General features: G+C 37.7%; 1 long non-coding RNA gene across 2 annotated transcripts in view; it reads left to right on the top strand.

The window, feature by feature from the left end:
* Nucleotides 1-21531, top strand: part of LOC119143756 — a 301625-nt gene that overhangs the window by 195206 nt on the left and 84888 nt on the right. For both annotated transcript variants that reach the window (XR_005102782.1, XR_005102781.1), the window contains exon 4: nt 9989-10037. This is a non-coding gene — a long non-coding RNA (uncharacterized LOC119143756). The remainder of the gene's footprint in view (nt 1-9988; nt 10038-21531) is intronic.

Below are 21531 nucleotides of genomic sequence, written 5' to 3'. Positions count from 1 at the left end.
TGTATTCATCAGCAAAGCTCTACTGGTTACCTATTCCAGTGCTTCCCTATGTTTCTTCATGCATTGCCCCAGGCTGACAAAAGTTTGTTTAAAAGTGAAAGATATGTCAGATACTGCCTCCCTCTCCTGCAACCACCCTGGAGCAATTATGACAAGAGTATTTAATGTACAAATCAAAATTACTTTAAGAGGACCCACCCTCAGAAACCGAAACAGGAATAAATTTTAAATTAGCTTTCCAAGAAGTTTGCATGAGCTTTCTGCTAATTATACTGTATTTGAATGAAAAGCCATTGTGTTCCACCTCTAAGTGTACAGTCTTGTCTTTTTTATGTCAGTGTTTTAAGTACCTATCCACCGTGGTTTATCTGCATCCTGATCTTGTCCTGTGTTGGATAAGTTCCTCGCTGGCTTCACTGGGAACAGCATCGTTGCCTTCCTGTCATTCTCAGATTTAGTTACTGAATCCTTTGTCTGTTGATTTGGCCATATTACCCTCTTTTTTGCCTCAAGGAGCTGGCAAAGTTTCACTCCAACCTATGCTTTATTTCTTACCTTGTACTTCTGTTCTTTTCCAGCCATACTAAGTTCAGCACTGTTAATGTCTTTCTAGACCTATTGTTGCAGTATGGCCTTTCTTGCCTGGTGTAACGCGAGGTGTGAATGCACAGGGCACACATCCTCCTTGCTAAGGAGTTGCATTTTCTTTAGGGAGCCTGCAAATTCATCTCATGATAAATGTTTGCTGTGCTCCTTAGAGAGATAAGAGAGGGACCGTAAAAACTGTTGGCTTTGTCTCACTTGTCTGCCATTTAAAGATTTCAGACTTCTCAGGTGTAGGTAACTGCCTTTCTTGTAACTTCCTCCTTAGTATAAATGTAATTGCATGGGGTTTTTGGTGGTTCAGACATAATGCATGTCTCCTCTTCCATTTCAGTTCTTACATTACATAGGAACATTGGGCATACTAGTCATCACTCGTTTCATTTGTAATTCTTATTCATTTTATGATGGATTATTAACAATCTTTTCCAGGATCTTTTCTTAAACTGTTAATATACTTGAGGACCGGTGAGAAGGGCAGGTAGTGAGACTGGAGCTTCTGCAAGATCAATGACTTCCACTGGTTTCTGGTAGCAGGCTATTGAACAGCTCATGGAAATCAGTTGCACAACAGCCTAAGACAGGGAAACAAGCTCAGCTTTCATAGTTTAGGGGGGTTTGTTTTGCTTTATTTGGTTTTCTGTTTTGGTTTTTTTTTTTTTTCCCCATTATCTCTGTTGAGTATACAGACTAAATCTGAGATACACAGTGGTGCTTACTGAAGGCATTCAGGTGTCAGGCGCCAGAACTTCATCTTGTCCTTTACTCTGTATCAAAATAAGTCTCACACTTTTATATTAAATAAAAAGGGTTGGGTTCCCTCTCTATGCTATTTGGCTTTAAGTGGGGATATTCTTCTGATTTTTTTACTGAACAAGGAAATTATCATGACACGCAGTTTTCGGGAGTAGCTATCAACCCTCTATGGCAGGGTGAGAGGAAATAAAGTTTAAGCTTAGAGTACTGTGACTGAGTTTAAGTATAAATGCTGCGTAACTGTAGGTGCTATGTTGGACTGTGCTGCACGCCCAGTACTTCAGAAGCCTCCACTGGATTTTAACATGTGTATGTGCTTTGTTTCTGTTGCTGTGACTCTTTGACTTTTTTTGAATTAGAAAAGACATGCCAACCTCCATGCCATATGCTTATTACTAATAATGCTTACATATTTTTTCAGTCTCGTATACTGTCATATGTAAATTAGCTATTGAATTCCACCCTCAGTTTTAATCTGTAATAACCTCATTGATTACAGTACAATTTGCACTGGTGTAATTTAGATCAGAATCTGGATGCGTATGTAAATGTGTGCATATATGGACACATGTAACGGCTGTTTTCTTATATATACACACACATACACTTTCATTTTGCAGCGAAAAATGAGTGAGAGGGAGAATCTGTTGATTATTTTTATGCTGAAAATTTTTAGAGCAAGTAAAGAGGAAAATAAATAATTTCAGGTGGATTTTGGAGTCATGTGTGCACATGCGCACCTTTACAATGTATTCTGGTTTTTGTCAGTCCCAAGCAATAACTTCCCTCCTTTCACCTGACTTGCAATGCTAAATTTTCTGTGAGCCTCAAATCTCATTTTTATTTCACTTTTGGGGAAAATGGAGGCAGAGATGTTTCTTAAAAAAAAAAAAAAAAATTAAAAGAAAAGAAAAAATGAAGAAAGAAACCCCCAAACCAGCAGCCCCTCCAGTCGTCGCTTCTACACCACCAATCCAAACACGGAACATGTTTTAACAGAAGTGCCCCAGCTCTATCATATGTGCCGTGCAGAGTCATCATGGCCATGGTGCATAGCTGAGAGCCGGAAAGCAAACAGCTGCTGTAGCCTGATTTGAGTTAAAATAGTGTCAGTGTTTAGTCTGGCGCAGTGCTTCAGGAGAGATTGGCAGCTGGGTCAAACAAAGTCATTCCATTGGCTCCCTTCCCAGTAAGCTTCTGCTAGTATTTAGGTACTAGTGCAGCCTAGGCCCCTTTTCTCAGGGATAGCCTAACATCTGACCGCACCCTCTTTGCTTTTTAAAAAATGCCTTTTCCCTCTTTAAGATAAATCCTCTATTATACAATCTGCCACTAATTGTGTTTAAGACTGTTCTTCTCTCAAAAGCTGACGCATCCTGCTCTCAACGTGGTGTAGAAAGCAGGCTGTTACAGTGCTGGATTAATAAAAGGGGCCTTTATGGTTGGTGAAAGAATATCTCTGTGCTTAGGCAGGAAACTTTTTGATCCACAGAAAAGCCAGACGACATCTAGGTAAGGCTGTGTATCAAATCTGCTTTTATGGGATAGTGGCGCAGCGAGTGCTGTTAATTGCGATTGCTTAATGTTTGCATGCCCGTTTTGATAAGCTTTTTAGAAAGTTTAGGAAATAGCTTCTCCCGCGTATCGAGCTCTTTCTCTCCTCCCCCCTCCTCACTCCTCCTATGCCTTTAACGCTTGCAAAAATCTTGTAATGATCTGCTTAGTTTTCACTGAAATACACACGGGCACCTCGCTTCTTTTTGGAGAGGGGTTTCTCGCAGAGGTGCACAGCAGAAAGTTCTGCTGTCGGACCCAAATGCTGTTAAAAGTGGAGTGGCTGAGGAGAATTTACAGGGAAAGCTTTCCACTGTTACAGACTGCCTGTGCAATCATTTAAAAGTAGTTGAAAACTGCTTTGAACTAACAAGGGTTTAATTACGGAAAAGTTTAACATGGGGATGGAAGGAATATTAAGTAAGTTGTCTTTGTCTCATACTTTTTAATTTTAGTTGTTGCTTTAGCCTGTTGGGTCACATTTTTTGTCAGCGCTGAAGGCTGCCATGAATTGGTAATGAGGGCCCCTTTTGCACATGATTTTGGCATTTGGCCAAAATCAACTTCCCAACGGCAAGCTTTCTCTAAAAGAACCTGAAGCATTTTTTTGTGATTAGGAATCATGTCTGAAAGCTGCCACAACCAGTTGTGTAGGCATGTCAAAATGACTTTATACAGTATATCTGAAGCATTCAGGGGGTGGTGGGGGTGGTGGGGGGGTGGTGGTGTCTGTTTTTTCCTTGTGTACCAAATTGTTGCTATTATGATTCTAAATTTCCGCAGTTTATGCACCTCCAAAAACCAGGCTACAGGGAGCTAAGGCATAATGAGGATTGTTGGTACCTTTGTATTTTTCAACATGCCAAAGCAGCCCTAATTGTCACATTTAAGCAGGCTACAGTATTAGGGGTTGCTTAAAACACTTGTGGATATAAAGCAGATGAATCTTTAAACTTTTTAATCTCAGTAAATTATGCTCAGTGAACAGTAAGTAATGACATTTTCGAGAAGTTTCTTTGTTTGGATTGTGCGAGTGAAGCTTTTTGATATGACTATTTAAAAAATACATGCCTAGATCAATTGGGGGTAAATTTGGAAGGAAAATATCAGATGTGGCTTCGGATTTTTCCTGATTCCTTGAAATCTGGGTATGGTTCTGATCTGTGAGGCAGGGCACAGGAGCTGGGTTGTCCTTTGTTGTTAAAAAGGGTGAAAGGGAGTTAGTCTAAACTTTAATAAGGAGCTGTGAAAGTTCACATTTCAAGTGTGCTCAGAGTTTTGAAATTTGTGGAGATTCATCAGTGCAATAAATGGGTGATTATTCCTCACTGATATTATATAAACAAGCCTGGCACTGTAGGTGAATACATTATTAGTGTACACTTGAACGTTTTGTGAATTTAATCTGTATTTAACAAAGCAACCCAGCAATTGGAAATTAAGGACCTCCTATTACATGCTGTGTATACTCTACCCCAGTGTCTTTTCCACGTGTTCAATGTAAAGACAAAATGCGCTAGGCAGCATTTTTGTTAGGTGTTTTTATTTTACGTAACAGCACTTCTGGCTATCGCCAAGGAGTTGCTTGTTCGTTCCTATATGTCTTGTTTACTTATAAGCAATATCATACTTCAGCAGCAATATCGATGTGGAACAGACTTTTCGCACCTTCCCCTGCCCCCTACCCCCCAGCCTTGATCCCCTTTGCAGTAGTTCCTGCTGTTAAAATGGGCTTTACAGGTATTGTCTTTCTTCTGTTACACTGTACATTTTCTCGAAGGTGTTTGTGTGTGTGTGTGTGTGTGTGTGTGTGTGTGTGTTTCCTTTATTACATAATGCAAGACATTGCTAGATTGGGAAAAAACTCAGCTTTATAGACTTTTCAGTATCTGTACTTTCGTATAACTTGCCTAGGAGAGTTTGTTCATTGTTATGTTGCAGGAGACTGAGTTACAATACTCAAAAGTCTCCTACAAGTTTAACTGTAACACGTTGTATTTACAATGAAAGAAAGAAGATTAACATGTTGAAAAAAAATAGATGGAGAACATTAGTAAAATAAAACGGATTGGATTTAACTGCATTTTTCTGGGTTTTTAAAAAAGTTTTTCAACAGGGAAAAATACAACACAGTTAAATCCTATTTTAATGTAAAGCATTGCCAGAAAATGACCATTCTGGTGCAAAAGTAAATGTGATAGTAGAATTTGTGTAAATCGTGATGGAATTTTTTTGCTGGCCTGTGGAAGTAATTTCTCCTGAGTTACTAAATTAGGTACAGTTAATTTAAAATATACATACACACATCTAGATACTGCAAAACTAACTTTAAAATGTTTTATTGTGATATTCCTAGTTTTACCTAGAAAGTTTTAATGTGAAATAATGAACACATGCTAACACACTACTTCTAGAGGTTTTAATTTCTGGTTTGGTTGGTGAGGGGTTGTGTTATAAATCACAGCAAGTTATGCTCCAAAAACTTTGTGAGCAGCTTCTAAATCCAGAGTCAAATTTTGTCTGATAGCATGCCTGAAGTGTAAAATCTAATATATGAAGTAACAGAAAGTTTAGCTTAAAAACTTAAAACATTATAAATTTGGCTTTTGATCGCAGTCACTAAATTAACATTTTCCTTCATTAAGAAATCTATTGTCTGTATGAACATACAATGAAGTCATGTTTCTATCAGATAAATCAACATTCTGTATTCATAAGTATAAAGTATAAAGTTTAAAATTTATAGATACTCTATTCTATTTTTAAATGCCAAACCAGTAGACTAATGTTTCTTCTTTATATTTACGTCGATAAATAAATGGTTAGTTACTTTTCCTGAGACTACAAAAGGTGAAGGATATTAAGTATTCTCCATTATGCCATTTTTATTTTTAACAGCCCTCAGGAATAAAGTGTCTCTAATCTTCATACTTGGAGGGCTTTATGTTTTCTGTTTGTTTGCAAACATATCATGAATAAGTGCAATTATAAAGCTTAACTGTTTTGTAATTTTGTATCTTAGATTTTACTCCATAGAACTGTTGAACTCCCAGTTACCCATTTCAGTGCAGTAAACCAATTCATTCTTCATTCAAAATACAAGTTCTTGCTTTGTAGTTGGCATTTTTAATGACCATTAGACAGTAATATTTCATGTTTTAGTAGTGCAGTATGTGATACATATTGTTATACACTTGAATAAAAGTTACAAACGTATTTATAAAATACTTTCACTTACCTGAAAAGAAAAAAAAAAAACCTAAACATATTGTAAAACACTTTCAGTTTATCAAGAAAACATCACATCTAGTAAAAATAGCTTTATTCTTCAATAGATTCCACTGCATGTTTTAAAACTTTAGAAATGAAACAGGAGTTTTGTTTTGTCTTGTGGGTTGTTTTTTTTTAGCAAGCATTTCATTCATATAAACTAAGCACTTTGTTCTATATGTTCTAAATTCCAGCAATGAGATAAATAAATTGCTGCATTGGATGGAACATAATTATCAAATTTTGGCAGAACTTCAGTGAACTCTGCCATGAAAGATTAATGTGCACAGTGCACTCTTAGATTCTAAAGTAACCGAGTAAGATAAGGGGAGTGCATAACAGGCTCAAACCTTTGTGGTTTAGAGAAAATAGAAAACGATGGGCAAATGTTAACTTTTGGTATAAACTGCTAATGATAATGTTTTGTCATCTGGGTGATAAAAACTACAGGAGAAGACAAGAAAATCCAATTTAACACAAATTCTCTCCATTTCTTTCTTGCTCTGCTTCCCGGTTTTCTGTATTAGAATAGCCACGATTGCTCTGTATTCTTACGAAAAGGAAAACGTAGCAGGCAGATTACTTGCAGTATCCAGTAATGTAATGCGCTAATGAAATCCCTGCATATCAGCATGTCATATGTGGTTTTCCACTACAATTATAATTTTGGTTTGTGATTATGCTACAGTGATTTCAGGATACAAGTAAAATTGCTCGGGCTGGATGAAGGCTACATGTAGTCACAGTAGTGTTTGTTATTACTCCCTCTCTCTTCTTTCTGTACCAAACCCTGATAGTTTGAAACATTTACTTCAAATGACAAATTGTGGTTATAATCACAAAATCATATTCCTCTTGGCTTTTAAATAATTATTGCACCCAAATAATGGTTTTAATTGAGAACAAAGATGCATTGTCCTGCCAGTCAAGCTCCCTTGGCAGGACCAATTGGAATGCAAAGACTTTTTAGTATTTTCAGTCAGTTCGCTATAGGAGAGAACGGGCACGACATCAGCCCTGCTCTGGAAAAAACGGCTACAGCTTTGTCAGCGGTACCCTGCTCCCCGGAGTAATGCCTCGCCTCTCCTGCTCAGACTCCCTAGCACCCTGTACCTAAGACTAGGTGTTTTCCCTTCTACAGATGTGTGCAGCCCCAAGCACCAGCCCCTAGCCCCAGAGGTGATTTTCAGTGGGTCTCAGGGATGGCAGCACGATGGGCAGGGTCTGACATGGCTGCAGGCGTGCGGTCTGCCAGACTGGCTGGTTATGGGAGTACAGCTCCAGTGCACCCAAAATGCCTGGAACAGAGGGAATTAGACAGGGAGGATGCATCCATGGTGGATTTTTCCTCTCTGTTTGTTTGCTCCTTGCTTCCAGACCATTAACCTGCTGCTAAGTGTGTGTTCAACTTAGTGTTTTAAAATGGCAGATATCCAGGAACTTGGATATATTTCATGACTTCAAAGACATTTCTGCTCTCCTTCCCAGTCACATCCTTAAGCTCATGATGACAGAGTTATGAGTGGGATAGTTAAAGAGGTATAAGGGCAAGGGGCTGATCTAGGGCCTGTTGCAATGAGCAGAGAGAATCCCCCTGACTCTGTGGCTTTTTGGATCCAGCATCCTGTGACCTGGCTGCTCCTGGACGCCAAAAGCTGCCTCTTCCCCCTTAGTTCCTAACGGCACTAGCATCATTGGCTTTGCCATCTTCTTCAAGGAGCTTAAATGTCTTCATTGGCACTCCTTGAAGAGGAAGTTTTACCAAATAGAAGGGCTGGACATGTCTTCCTTATGTTGTAAAGGAGCAGACACCAGAGTGCTTATTTTACCCATTTGCAGTCTTTTCCCTTGTCCTTCCTCGCTTCTAAAAATGATTCTTGTGGCTGACCTTGGTTATATCAATTCATATCACCATTTCAAGCAGGGTTCAGAAAGTGCAGCTACTTGTCTTCTAGTGTATCCCTATATAAAAGCCTCATTACATAGTTTATGTCCAAGATGAAGTGCATTTACATTCTACGTCTATTATTTTGATAATTAGACACAATTTTCTTTCAGTAAGGTTGATTTCAGGATAACTTCATCTTCAAACAAAAAAAGTATATTTTTATCTTTTGTAGAGTACCATAGAGTGCTTCAGTCTTTGTTTGCCCTGTAAGTGGTTTTGGTTGGAAAACCTTTAACAAGTTATATTCAGAGTGTGAATGTATGAAGTAGATCACAATACTTTTTTCTTTTAGGTTTAAGAAACTCACAAAAATGAACTTTTTTTTTTTTTTAGCAATCTAAAATTTTTACCACAGATAACAAAAGAATAGGGGGAGGGGTATTATGCCTTCTTTGCATGGATAATAAATATATTTGCAACGTGAAATCGGGTTATGATTTTACAGCAGCAGGGTTATGGACTGTTAACATATTCAAAGTCTTAAAATATTAGAAATATTTTTGCAAATGTTACATTTATGACCTAGTGAACACCCCCTACATTATTCTAATGCATAGTAGATTCAATGTTTAAATGCCTACCAGGTGTCACATGGGAGGTTCTGAGATGACAAAAAAAAAAAAGGTGCGTTAAAGGAAATCTTGCTGTACCCTCTCTGCTGACCTGGAGAGTCCTGCCTGCTGCAGAAGCAGCAGCTCTCCTGGGTGGTGTGAGACAGCGGCACTGGGACCCTTCTGCGCCTCGGTGCAACTGTGCGTAGCGGCGGGGAGGGAGCGGTGGGGAGGGCAGAAGTGAAGCCAAGGTCCTTGCAACTGTACAGATCAGCTGTTGTTCTGTCTGGTAAAGAGGAGTGTAGTGGCTGTCTTGGGATCCCAGGCTGAGGTCTGCTTTGAGTCTTTCTCAGAGCAGGACGAGTTTCTTTCAGCTGCAATCCCAGAGCCTTTGGCAGCATGTAGTGAAGTTACGTGGGCAGCACACTGGGAGAGGGCTCAGTCCTGTGAGGGATCCTCTGTGGCTTCATGAGTTACTGCAAAACTTAAGTCTTGAATTAAAGGCAGAAAATATGAGACAGGTGAATGTGGTTTTTTAGATGTATAATGGTGTGGAAGCTTTTCTTTCAAGCATAGTATCTGATTAACAGATTAAATGATGCTAAAGTGATGTTTGGGGCTTTTTTAGTTACCTGCACATTGTGCAGGTCACCATAGCAAATTATACTAAAATATAATCTATAAAATAGTGTATTTTACATTTTGCAAAGTTACAGAGTGGTGTCCATTTCTGGTGTCTGTCCCTGGGCACACCAGGTCTCCCAATGGCTGAGCATTTGTAATGCTCAGCCTTTCCATTCCACTATGATATACAAAATTTTGCATGTCAACATTACACTCTTCCAAAATACTGAAAGAGTGTTGTAAAGAAGAAAAGGATTCCACAGACATCTGAAACTTTTTTTTTGCGTGTGTGTGTTTGTGTCAGAAATAAGAAACAGCGATGTAAAAAAGCTGTTACATTTGGGTGGGGCAAGGGGGAGTAGGAGAGGAAGGTTAAATTTAGAAAATCCAACTTAGTCCTGTAACTCACAATGTTTCCAACCTATGAAAATATTTATGACAGGATTCAAATACTGTTAGGCTGACAGATCACAGTTGAAATTGCGTTTTGTAATCTCAGAGCGTGGCTGAAGAAGCAGAGTATTTAACTATAATATTCCTGCATTAATAGTAGGAAAGAAACAAATATTGGGATTCCAAATACTTACAAGGCACCTCATTTGAGGGTATACATTAGTTTGCTAAATTCCAGTTCCCAGAGTGATAATCATGATTGCTAACGCATATCTTTTATGACTTTCAGAGCAAGAGAAGCCAACTTTAGGAGCATGCATATTGTGATATCCTCAGTGGTAAGTACCCTAACTGCAATCAGGTTCATTACATTTTTGTAGAGTAGAGGCATTTTCAAGACCACACTTGCTGCAGCTTAGTCACACAACAGCTTCAAATGTCATTCTGGAATAATAGGGTAGTAATGTGATATACTCTATAATGAAAATCAGTGTAAAGCACAGGTGGTTGCTAGCATTTGTGTGGTCAGATATAAAAGCTTCACTATGGGTACACGCTACTGCTTTCCCACTTGAGGAAAGTATAATTAAAAGTGGTTTCCAGATGTGCTGGCACACATCTGCCGTTTTTAAAAGTGAATTTTGCAAATACAAACTGAACTGTGTCGCATTCATCATTATAAAGCTGTTGATGTTTTTTCTGGTAATAAAAAGGTTGGAAGCATCAATACCCCCACTGTAAAACTGAGGTGTCTTCAGACAGCAGACAGTAGCAGTTTATGTTCATATTGTGTTTGGATTTTCTGTGAGTAGTTCATAGCTGTGCTGTGGCAAATACACAAAATCTACCTGGACAAAAATTAGCATTTAAGTCATGAAGACATGAGAGTTGACTCCTTGCTAGTGATTTTATTTGCTACCAGATAATGCAGCGAATTTGGGCTTTTTTGTTTGATCTTTTTCAGTGCAGTGAAATAAATGCTACCCTAAAAAAAGAAACTCTGTATTTACAGGCTTACATAATGCATCCTTAGTTGGACTATGTGGAAAACAAAAATTAGAACAAAATTCAGAAAAGGTGCTAGGCTTTAAAATATTGTTGAGAGGACATTACAGATCTTTTGATTTCACTAAATATAGGGTTTTAGGACAAACTCTTTGTCCTAATAACTACTTGATTTAGTTAGAACTAATATTTCCTCTGGAAATATTGTTATTAAAATAAAATCCCTGTTTCAGAAGAACGTTTTTGCAACTCCAGAAGTTTTAGTTACTGCTGCTGCTGGGAAGAATGCTGTGCCTGCCATCTTCCTAATGATGCTTCTTCTAGCACTGCGCCAATTATTGATACCTATGTCTTCTGGTTAATTTTGGAAAAAATGAAGGCTGGGACCTACTAGCCTGAGCGTCATGGACTATTGAGCAGGCTACTAAATAATAAGAGAAGATTTTTTAAGATACTATTTGCAATACTGTCTGACCTTTGGATGTATTTCCTTTACTGGAAATAGTCACATCTGCAGATGTGATTCATAGCATTCCTTGTCAAGTGAGAGTCTAATCTTTAATGTTTTATTTTAGGGAAATACTGACACTGAGTAAATTAAATGTTTTCTGGGTTTCCTCTTAGTTGGACTTTTCTGCATAGAAGTTGCTTTTTCCATTTAAATCTCTCTGTTGTGACTAAGCAGAATTGAAACCTTCTTTTGAAGTGTGTAAGTATTGGAATACTTTGCAGAAGATTGAGTTCATCAAAAAAGCAGATGCTCAGATCAAATAATTTTTAATATAAAACTTAACATGTACTTCATGCTTAAATTTTTTATTAGCTTCTCTATAAGAAACATTGTAAGTTGTTACAAAGGCATTGACAGATTCAGTGAGGGATTCAAAATGCAGCCTGGGTAGTAAAGATAGCAAACAGCCCTACGTGGTGGCCGGTGGCCTCTTCTGTAATAATGTAATAACTTGGTAAGGTTCTAACATTGGTAAACGAGAGTGTTCTGGCTTTAACATTTTCACGTCTCTGAGATAGAGGGTTCAGATCAGCACATGTCATCTGATCTGTGCCTGGGGCATCTTGAAGATACAATGAAACAGGTGATAATCAATAAGCAGGATATTAATAATTTCACAGTGAAAATGCTGATTTCAGCAATACTGACTGTTATTATAGCAGACTTTTTTTTTTCTTACATTGTAATGACTGGGTATATTATAAATTTTCTGTCTTGATATAAAGACTTCAAATTTGTGCTAGCAGTGACTGTTTTACAAGTATGTATTTACTAACACATGCACATACATCTGATATTAAATCACTGTTTGCCCAGAAGGTAGGATTTTAGCACCCAACTGTTATTAGTCTTTTTTAATTTTTTTCCTGGCAAAATGCCATTCGACATCAAACTTAAAAATGTCTACAAAAATACAGACATTCATATGTGAAAATGTGAAAAATGAACACTACGTAGGCACTTCGCTCAGTCTGTTGCAATTAAGGTTTGTTAGTGGTCAGTCCCCTGAAATGTCTACTCATGTCAGATACCAGTCCTGGCCAAACCCACAAACTAGATCACAGTTTTGTACGTAGCCTTTTGGTATAAAGGGTTGAGTTTCACAGAAGCTCAGATGGGTTAGACAAAATAAGTAGCCTACCAGAAAAATAGATTATTTAAATATTGCAGAGGTTATGACCTCGGTAACTACAGATTTATGAGTGCTTGTTAATTAATCTTATTCTTATTAGTTGAAAAGTAAAAAACCTGACTGGGGAGGTTTCAAGAAGTCTCCTGGGGCTGTCCATCAAGGGACATGAAGAAGGCAGCTTATTGGACAGCAAAGACCTTACCTTGATTGATAGATGCAGAAGACAACCCACATATCACATAACCCACAACAGGACATATCTCCCCTCAAGTACAACAAACCTGTCCAGTCTACTTAAAAGTGCTGAGGCAATACTCTTCTGTGGTATAAACCCATACCAGACACTGAGTACAATTTTGTGAAGCCAGTGAGTTGGTGACTGTGAGCAGTGAAATTGTTAAGTATATATGATACCTTTGCTGGTATTTATTGCCAATTTTGCAAGGACATCCTTTTCTGAACATCCATGTCCTTGGTTTTGGTAGTATTCCAGAGTTCAACAAGTGCAGTGTACCCTCTTTCACCCAGATAAAGTTTGAAAACCCCTGCTTTATATTGCATTTAGAACATTCTATTTAGAATATTTTTTTGCCTCGGGCCTTGAGTTGTTGTTTTTAATACTTTCTTGTAAATCATGATCATTGCCAGCATTTCTTATGTCTTCCAGATATCTATTCTTCCCCTTGATTTCAAGGCTTCTGTCTGTGTCTTCACAATTAGTTGTTGTAAGAAAATGATCTGTTATATTAGAAATTGTTGACTAAGGCCTTGGGAAGAGTAAGCCACAGAAAAAGGAGGACACTAATAATAAGACAATTTTTTAAAAAACATATCCCTAATGATGAAAAAATTCAAGGAGGAAAGAGAAAGATATATTCAAAATATTTCTAAAAAAAATTCTTCAAAAATTTTCATGAAATAACTTTACAGAACTTGAAGATGGATCAGAAATAATTGTAATGTGTGTCAATAATTTTTTTAAGTTTCAGTACTTTATACTGTCTGAAACAGTAAAGAAAGATAAAATATCAATTATTTTATAAATAAAGATCAGAGGGAAGCTGAATCATATCAACTTAAATATTTAATATCAGTAATTTTGAAATATTTCGTTTTCATTTGCTTTTCTACACACCTTTGTCAGTCTTTGGGGGAAGAACAAAAAAGGTAATTTTTAACTTTAAACCAGAACTTTTTCATCTTGAAACTAACTAAATAGAATATCTGAGCAATTTAAAAACACTCTCTGCTTTTTTAAATGACAAATTAATTGACACATTTCCTTGAAAATAACTTTGCTTTTAATGATCCAGCCTTTTCTGAGGGAAAATTGTCTAAAATATTTCCTGCTAACTGTATCATGTGACAAACATATTCTGTATTTTGTACTTTAATCTTTGCACTTGTGGTTTTGTTCAATGTGAAACATTAACAAATTATCAATTTAATCCTTGAGTTTTCTTGTTCACTCTTAGAAGGAATGAAGGTTTTAGCAGAAATATATGAAAAACTTAGTTCAAAGGCTTTGGCTGTGTATAAGCCAAAATAAGATCACTGAAACCACCGCAAGTTGTATGCTCAGTGACTTAATCCAAGTCGGTATGTGTTACACCATTATAAATATACCTTATATGTGACCTGTACCCAGGTGGTTATACTGCAAATAAGCTCGAATACAGCCATGCAGTAAGTTGCTGCCCTGAGCTTTCATGTTCTTTAGGTTTTCCGCCAGTTGCCTGGCAAACCTGTGCAATACGTGGCTGTAACCAAAGCAGCATGATGTACTGCAGCATGACTAGCAGCAAGACAGAGTCCTTGGGAAACCAAAGGTAGTCTCCATGGAGGCGCCATGTCCTATCATCTGGCTGTGTGATTCTAATAACTTGCCTTCTCCCAGCATCAGCCTTCCATTTAACTGGGCTGAAATCCCTTGGTATTTTGCCCTTTCCTAATATCATCCTGTTGAAATGTTTCAGCGTTGTTTAAGGAAGGCTTAAAGATACAGTTCTTAATAGGGTTGTCATTCAAACTGATTATACTATTGCTTTTTAAATTTTGTATGAAGGAATATCTACCTACTCTTGGCCAGAAATGTGGGCTCTCTTCCTTCTATTCTTGTGCAGGGTTGTCAGTTGTGGCACTAGCACTGATGATAAATACATCCCCCTCCTCACCTATTTTCCTAACACCATTTCCATATTCTTTGCTAATCAAATGGTTTAGGACTGAGATTATTTCTGATCAGTGCTGATTCAACTACTAGAGGCACTGAAGAACGAATGTATTTTAGATATTTATTATTTGCATTTTTCTATGTTGCGACTAAGGGAGCTTTTTATTTTGAGCTGTCCAATCTCTTGTTAGGACTGGCTTCCAAGTTCAGATGATTAAAGAGATATTGTATACATCTGAGAAACAAGCTTTCGCCATTTAGGAACGGGGCATGAGTTTCTCTCTCTGTCAGTAGTTCAGTTTAAATCCATGTCTGTACAGTGAGTGTGATTGCTGTTGACAGACACTCCCTGCTTAATTGCGAGTATTGATAGTCTGGAGTGCCACAGCCTGCTCTGAGCATTGTACAGCAAGAAGGAGGCAGATTACGCTTATGATAATCAGAGGTCTTGAAGATCTGGTTTACAAGGAAAGTTTGAATGGAGTCATTAGCCCAATGTGTTAGGAAAGACAAGAACAACTGGTGTTGCCTTGTGGAGGCATGGTGGACTAGATGACACCTTGTGTTCTATTCAGCCTGTCTTTCATCATTTCCCCCACTCTCCTATTACTTAACCCCCGCCCACCCCCAACACAGAGCTTTTTAACATTTCAGGGAGAATTTGTACACAGAGCTTCTCATTATTAAGCTTGTAAAGAGCTGGTCAAAAAAATTTAACTTACTTCTTTGATAATATTTCGTGTCTGGCAAAGTGATTTGTCAGGTAAGAGCTACTTTAGTGGATGACATTTGGGAAAATAAGTCCTTCAGCCTTTATTATGGCTCATTTTTGCAGTACTATCTTCTGGTACAGTACTTGAGTACCTGTGTTGCTTTGTGAAATGAGAAGGAACAACCATCCTGGAGCTCTCAGTCCAGAGGAAAATTGTCTGTGCTCCATATTTTCTCCTTAGGTCCCTTGTTCCCAGAGGCATCTGAAAGATGCCACTGAAAATTCAATGGGAGAGCCCCACCGCAGTAAAGCTTAAAGGGGAGTACTTACTAGCAAATTGTGGACGGGGGGGTGGGGGGGGAGAGGAAAAAAAAAAAAGGTAAGAAAAAGAAAAAAAAAGAAAAAACAACCCAGAACCCAAAACCCTAAAAAAATATAACTTATTTCAGCTTCAGGATGGCAGCTTCCTAAATGGCTAAGAAAGAGCCTAAAGGAAGATCCCATACTTAGAGGACAGTTGCAGATAAATTGGAGTTTGAGCATTGTGGTAATTTTGTTTGGATTTTACTTTAGTCTTTTCTTACCACTAAAAGGAACAGATGTATACAATGCTGAGAATGTGTCTCTAATGCTAAACAAATCATTTTGCACTTACAAAAGATGAGTACATGGAGTCTGTGTTTTGCCAATGAATCCAGTAACATACTACGAATAAGCCTGGAGAACATGCAAATGACAAACTCTTGATAAAAAAAAAATGGTAAACTGCAGTCTTGCTATGCAAGCTAGAGCTGCAGTAAACTGCTGTATCTTCCTTTAAAAGATGATGGATATTGGACACAATGACAAATGCATCAATTACCATCAAAGTTATACAGGTAGATAGGTAATTTCTTGTCAAAGTGTTGAAAGTGACTTTGATATGAACTGAGTTTATAGGGCAGAATGTGTTTCATCTCATAACATGGTGAAAAACACCTGTGTTTCCTCCTGAGCAACCAAGTACCTTACTCATTGAGTGCTGACTGTTTACCTCAATGCTCTAGAAGGCAAGCTTGTAGCCCCTGTCTGCCAGGAAACTCAAACTGGAGAGCAAACATAGGCTGGAGACAAAATACACTGGGACATCCAAAACAAGTCTTTTAGAACAAATAGAAAACATCAACAAAAACAGAGGGAGTAAGGGAGCAGAAAGTGTGTTGGAGATGTTTGTTGTCTGAAGAAAATGAAGAAAATCCCAGTTTGTGGTGGTCTGCATATGAGTGAAAAAAGAAAATCCATCTGTGTGTAACACAGGAAAGAAGGTGATAAAGTAAAACAAGAACATAATTCGTGATGGAGTAAAAGCCATGTGGTCTGAAAATATAGCAAGGTTGTGGGCAAGGTAAGGGCTCTAGAAAGAAAATTTAGGTAGAAGCAGGTTTCCATAATACATCCAAAAATACTAGGAACTGTGAGGAAATTGAGTAGATAAGCACTAAAATCATACTTACTAAACTGTTTTCAAAGGCATATGGAACTCTTTACAATTAAAGACATATCTAGATAACGTTAAAAGACAACCAACTGATCACCGTCATTCCTGGTCCATAGTTGGAGGTAAGTTTGGTAAGATTCATCTGGTTGCAGATGTATAGTAGTACCACAGTGTGTCAAGAGGAATCTTGAAAAAGAGATTTTCTAGTCAGTGTTTACTTTTAAGCAGTGTAATCCACCTGAGTGGTGTGGACTTTGAAAATCCACTCTTCTTTTTATCTTCTGAGATACAAAAGTTTTCGTTCCCTTTGGTTTGGTTTAAAAAAAGAAGGAGGGGAGAGAAAAAAATCCCAAACCACAAATCTTTGCACACATTAGAAACGGACAAACTTCTCTTTCTGCAGTGTTTCTCCCATCCACTTTTAGGTTGCAGGGGAGAGCATACTTGCCTATTTCTTTTCATAAACTGCTTGACCCCTTATCTGCTGCAGTCCTCCCAAGTTTTCCCAGGGTGTGCCTACAGATTTTTACTGCTGAACTCAACGCACCGGGGTTTTTCGTGTGTGCAGGTTTTAGACAATGCGTTTGATGTTGTTTGTACCATGTTCTTTTCTGGTATGTGATTGGGCTGATGAGGAGCTGAAGAACATGTATTTGAACACCATAAAGTTGATAAATGAGTTTGAAATAATGATAGGGACAATGTAGGAATTAAGCAGTATCCAGCCTTTCTGCTACACTTCCATGCTGGGCTTGTACTTCACTCCAAGTATTATTCATCTTCTAAGCACAAAACAACTGGGGTTTTTTTTTGTGGTAAACTGTTATTTTTTTATTACTTTTAAAAATTAAGAATCTGGCAAGGAGAATTGTTGTTGCCAAAAATCCCACAGAGAATCTGTGTCACAGGAACTAGAACTTAAGAATCTGAGCTTGCAGTGAGAATTGAAGGAAACTCCATGAGACTATCTCTGCAATAGATGTCAGACTTGTGATGAGATTGTGGAAACTGAGGAGCAGAAAAGGAAGAAAATAGGAGTCTGCTGTGACCTGAAGTTATGAAAAAGGGAGGAAGAAGGAACACCATAAGAGGTGGATAATAATTATAAAGATTTCAAAGCATACCCAAATCAAATCTCTGTGTTCTCTGACATTTTGCCTGTTACAAACAAATACAACATTCCAGCTGAGAAGTGTATGTTGAAAAATCTGTTTTAAGCTGAATTAATTTGGTAGAGTGTGTTCATGAGTAATGACCCAGTAAGCAGCGAGGAATCTATGATGCAGCCTAAAAAATTAACTCACAGTTTTATGGTAGCATGGGAGGCTGTTGATGTACAGCTATCAGATCAGAATAACTGACAGATTAAATTAGAAGTGAAACTGCTGCTTTACTTCATCTGTGAGGTGACACTTCCGGAAAAAAAAGTATCAAACAAGATTTTTGGTGGTAAGAACCCCAAATATGCTTTTGTTTTCCCAAACCTCAAGTTAAATGTCAGTATTGCTTCCACACATAATTTTTGAAATGTTCTGGAGTGAATCGTGTCATCTCACAGAACATCTTCAAGTTAGGCTGAAGTCATTTTCTTCATTATACACAACATGAGTAGTGAGGTATGTCTGGGAGCAGAAGAACACAGCTTTCAACATGATATATAGGAAATCTTGAAAAAGATTTACAAAACAGAAGGGGACAAGGCCTTTGAGAAGGGGAGGCATCAGGGCCTGTTATCCTAGAACTACAGTACTAGTTCAGCAGTTTTCTGTTTATTTCTTCAGTCATGTACACTCTTTTCTGTTTTTCTTCTTGATAGCTATACATGCTCAAAACCTCACAGTTAAAACAAGAAAACAGACTCTGAATTTTTTGTTCTGTTGATTCTGTAACAACTGATCTTCTACCAGCAGTTTAATATGATACCACAAAAGTTAGCAAAATGAACTGTATAAGATGGTGTGGACCATACCCTAGTGGAAAATATGCCAGAATAAGGTTCAAAAGATTTATTTCCAACATGTTACTTTAGAAGAAGTTAGGAAAAAATGGTGGTCTTGTTATACAGATGTCTTTTCATTTATTTATTTGGGTCCATTGATGGTGAAACACTTCAGTCTTTACCCCTGAGAACACCAAAGTGGTGACAAAGGGATTTGCACCACCTTATTAACAGCAAGCAAACAAAAATCCTAACTGAAGTTCAGATGGACTTCAGCCTGAAATTAAGTTATTAAATAAAAGCTTACTATGTGGGTTTCTCATTTTTTTTTCCATGATTTTTTTTTGTTTTCCTCTGTCGCTTATTAGTTTAGCTACTGCACTTTCTTCTGTTTTATTTTTCTTTAGAGCTTTTCCTTCAGGACAGGGCACTCAAAATGCTGCAATGTAGCCCTGTTGCACCAGAAGGCTGTGCAGGCATCACACATGGGCTACTTCCATTGACTACCTCTTAATTTTGAAATCCAATTGGGAAGTTGCTTTTCTGGGTTTTGAAACTCTCCATTGTTTGCTGTAATACCACTTTGGGACATCTCAGTTTTTTTCCCAGAGTCACTTCTGCTTTCATTTGGGTCAGTTCTGCTCAGTCCCTTCCTATTTCTTATTCCCACTGTTACTCTTGCCTCTTCTTCCTTGTTGGAAACACAGAGTAACTTTGCATCACACGTTCACTGGACACTTTTCTATGTTTATTAGCCTTGGTTGCTTTTATAACGTTTTTAGCTAATACCAGTTATGAGGCCTAGTGTTTAAAAAAAGAGGTGGCATCATGTCTTAAGGTTCTTCTGTTCAATTAAGTTATTCCAAGTTTATATTTACCTAGGTGATTAAATGACATCCTTGTGTGTTTTTCTTACAGAGCAGTGCTTTAGCTCAGCTAGGTCTGCCTTTACCCATGCAGCACGGTATTTCCTAACAGTTTTATAGTTTAGTTGTAGCTTCTGAAGAATTTCCTGTGGTTTCTGTGATAGAGTCCACTTACTGTGCCCTCAGTGGAGGCAAATAGAAGCAGAAATTAATAATCATTTGTCGGAATACTTTTATTTTGTGATATGGTTCTCAAGCACCCATTCTTGGAGAGCCTGGGGGCTATTTCCATAATCTAATGTAGAAAGACAGTTCAGAAAAAGAGGTAATTGAAATTTCCCTCTGGGAGAGCCCCACTCTGCTCATTGATGGGCATGGAAACGTGTTGTCTCAACTGAAGTAAGTTAGGTACCAAAAGTCAAGCTACAGGAAAATCATTGGCCTTTGTTTTGAGCTCTTGTAGTGTGGGTTATTAAGCTTGAGTAAACTAGAGGAGGATTCTCCTAACTGGTCTGAAGCAAAGTTCAAAATTCCCACCGCACTCTCTTCTCCAAGATTTGTAGTAGTGCACAGCCATCTTATCTTTTGAAATCTGCATCACCTTTTTCATTATGGACAGTGCTATGTGACTCCAAACAATGATCTGTCTCCTGTATTTTAAGCTGGGAAGAACAAGTTCTGTGTCAGAGAGGCTGTATTGCCCTACAATATTTACTAAAGTCTGTACATAGCAAAATTCTCACTTATGTATCTGGAGATACGTTTTAATCAGTTTTATTCCTGGAGGCCAACTCTTAAATCATTATATATTTTATTGTAAATCTAAAAAAATTTCAATATCATATCTGAAGGACAAAGCTAAATATAGAAACTGGCTGATGCCTTTACACAGTGCAGTGCTCATCATAAGGAGGATGCAAAAGCTGCAATTTTTGTGGGAGTTTGTTCCAAAAAATAACGTAGGCATATAAAATAAGAGAGTTGAAACGAAGATTGTACTCAAAGGATTGTCCTTTGCTCTTCATACAGTACATAAAGTTCATTCCTACTTTTTTTCTTCTTATTGTGAATACACAAAGAGCATCCTACAAAATCTACTGTAATGCGTCATTCCAAATGCCATTCAGAAAATATATATGAAGAAATCTATTACATATCGGAGGGTGGGACTGGAGGTGAAAAACAGTCATGGTCTGAAATGCCCTTGTGTAGCTGAAGAATGGCATTTCACAGCAAGTTGGCCTCATCAGAAGCTGTGAGCACAACTATTTACAACATCTTCAGACAGCATCTCTCTCTAGGCACTACGATTCTCTGTGTCTTTGAAACAAGCTGTCACGTTACTTGAAAAGAATTATCTATAATTTCATTACTGTGATATGAAAAATTTATTTAAAGAAGCAATTTTTCTTTAGGTCTGCAGGTGGAAGGTGAAGCCAAACAAAGCTGACAGGTGCACGTTGGGGTATAATAATGCATTATAAACTACAATTGCAAAATGATGAGGAAAACCATATAAAAATGTGGAAGCAGCAGGTAAACTAGGTTCTTGGAAAATTATTGAGCCAGTGAGGTCTAGAAATGTATTGTTTCAGCAGTGTTTCCTCTATTTTTGTCTCATAAAAGTCAGTATTTTTGAGTTAGTTTATAATAACGGATATCCTGCGCTTATTATATGGACTGCCTGTTGGAAGTAAAATCAGCACACATTTTGGGAATTGGATTTTTACATTACAATATCATGTTCTGTAAGATGACTTTCAAATTGTGCAGTGTTTATACTTACAGGTACAGTAATTGGGTGATCGGGCAGTAGATAGAACTTGTAGCTGTACTATACTGAGTTTCAATAAATCCTACAGCAATAATGAAAACTGATCTGCTTTTTCATGGCTAAACGTGGTTCTGGGATTTCAGTATGTTGAGAGTATTGGCTTCATAAGCAGCCATGTGTTTTTAATTCAGCTGTCTTAATTGCAGGAAATTTAATGATAATGAATAGTAACAATGAATAAAA

The sequence above is a fragment of the Falco rusticolus genome, chromosome 2, assembly GCF_015220075.1.
Source record: "Falco rusticolus isolate bFalRus1 chromosome 2, bFalRus1.pri, whole genome shotgun sequence".
NCBI classification, from domain to species: Eukaryota; Metazoa; Chordata; class Aves; order Falconiformes; family Falconidae; genus Falco; species Falco rusticolus.
Note: the sequence above shows the minus strand (reverse complement) of the source record. Positions and strands in the feature narration are given on the sequence as shown.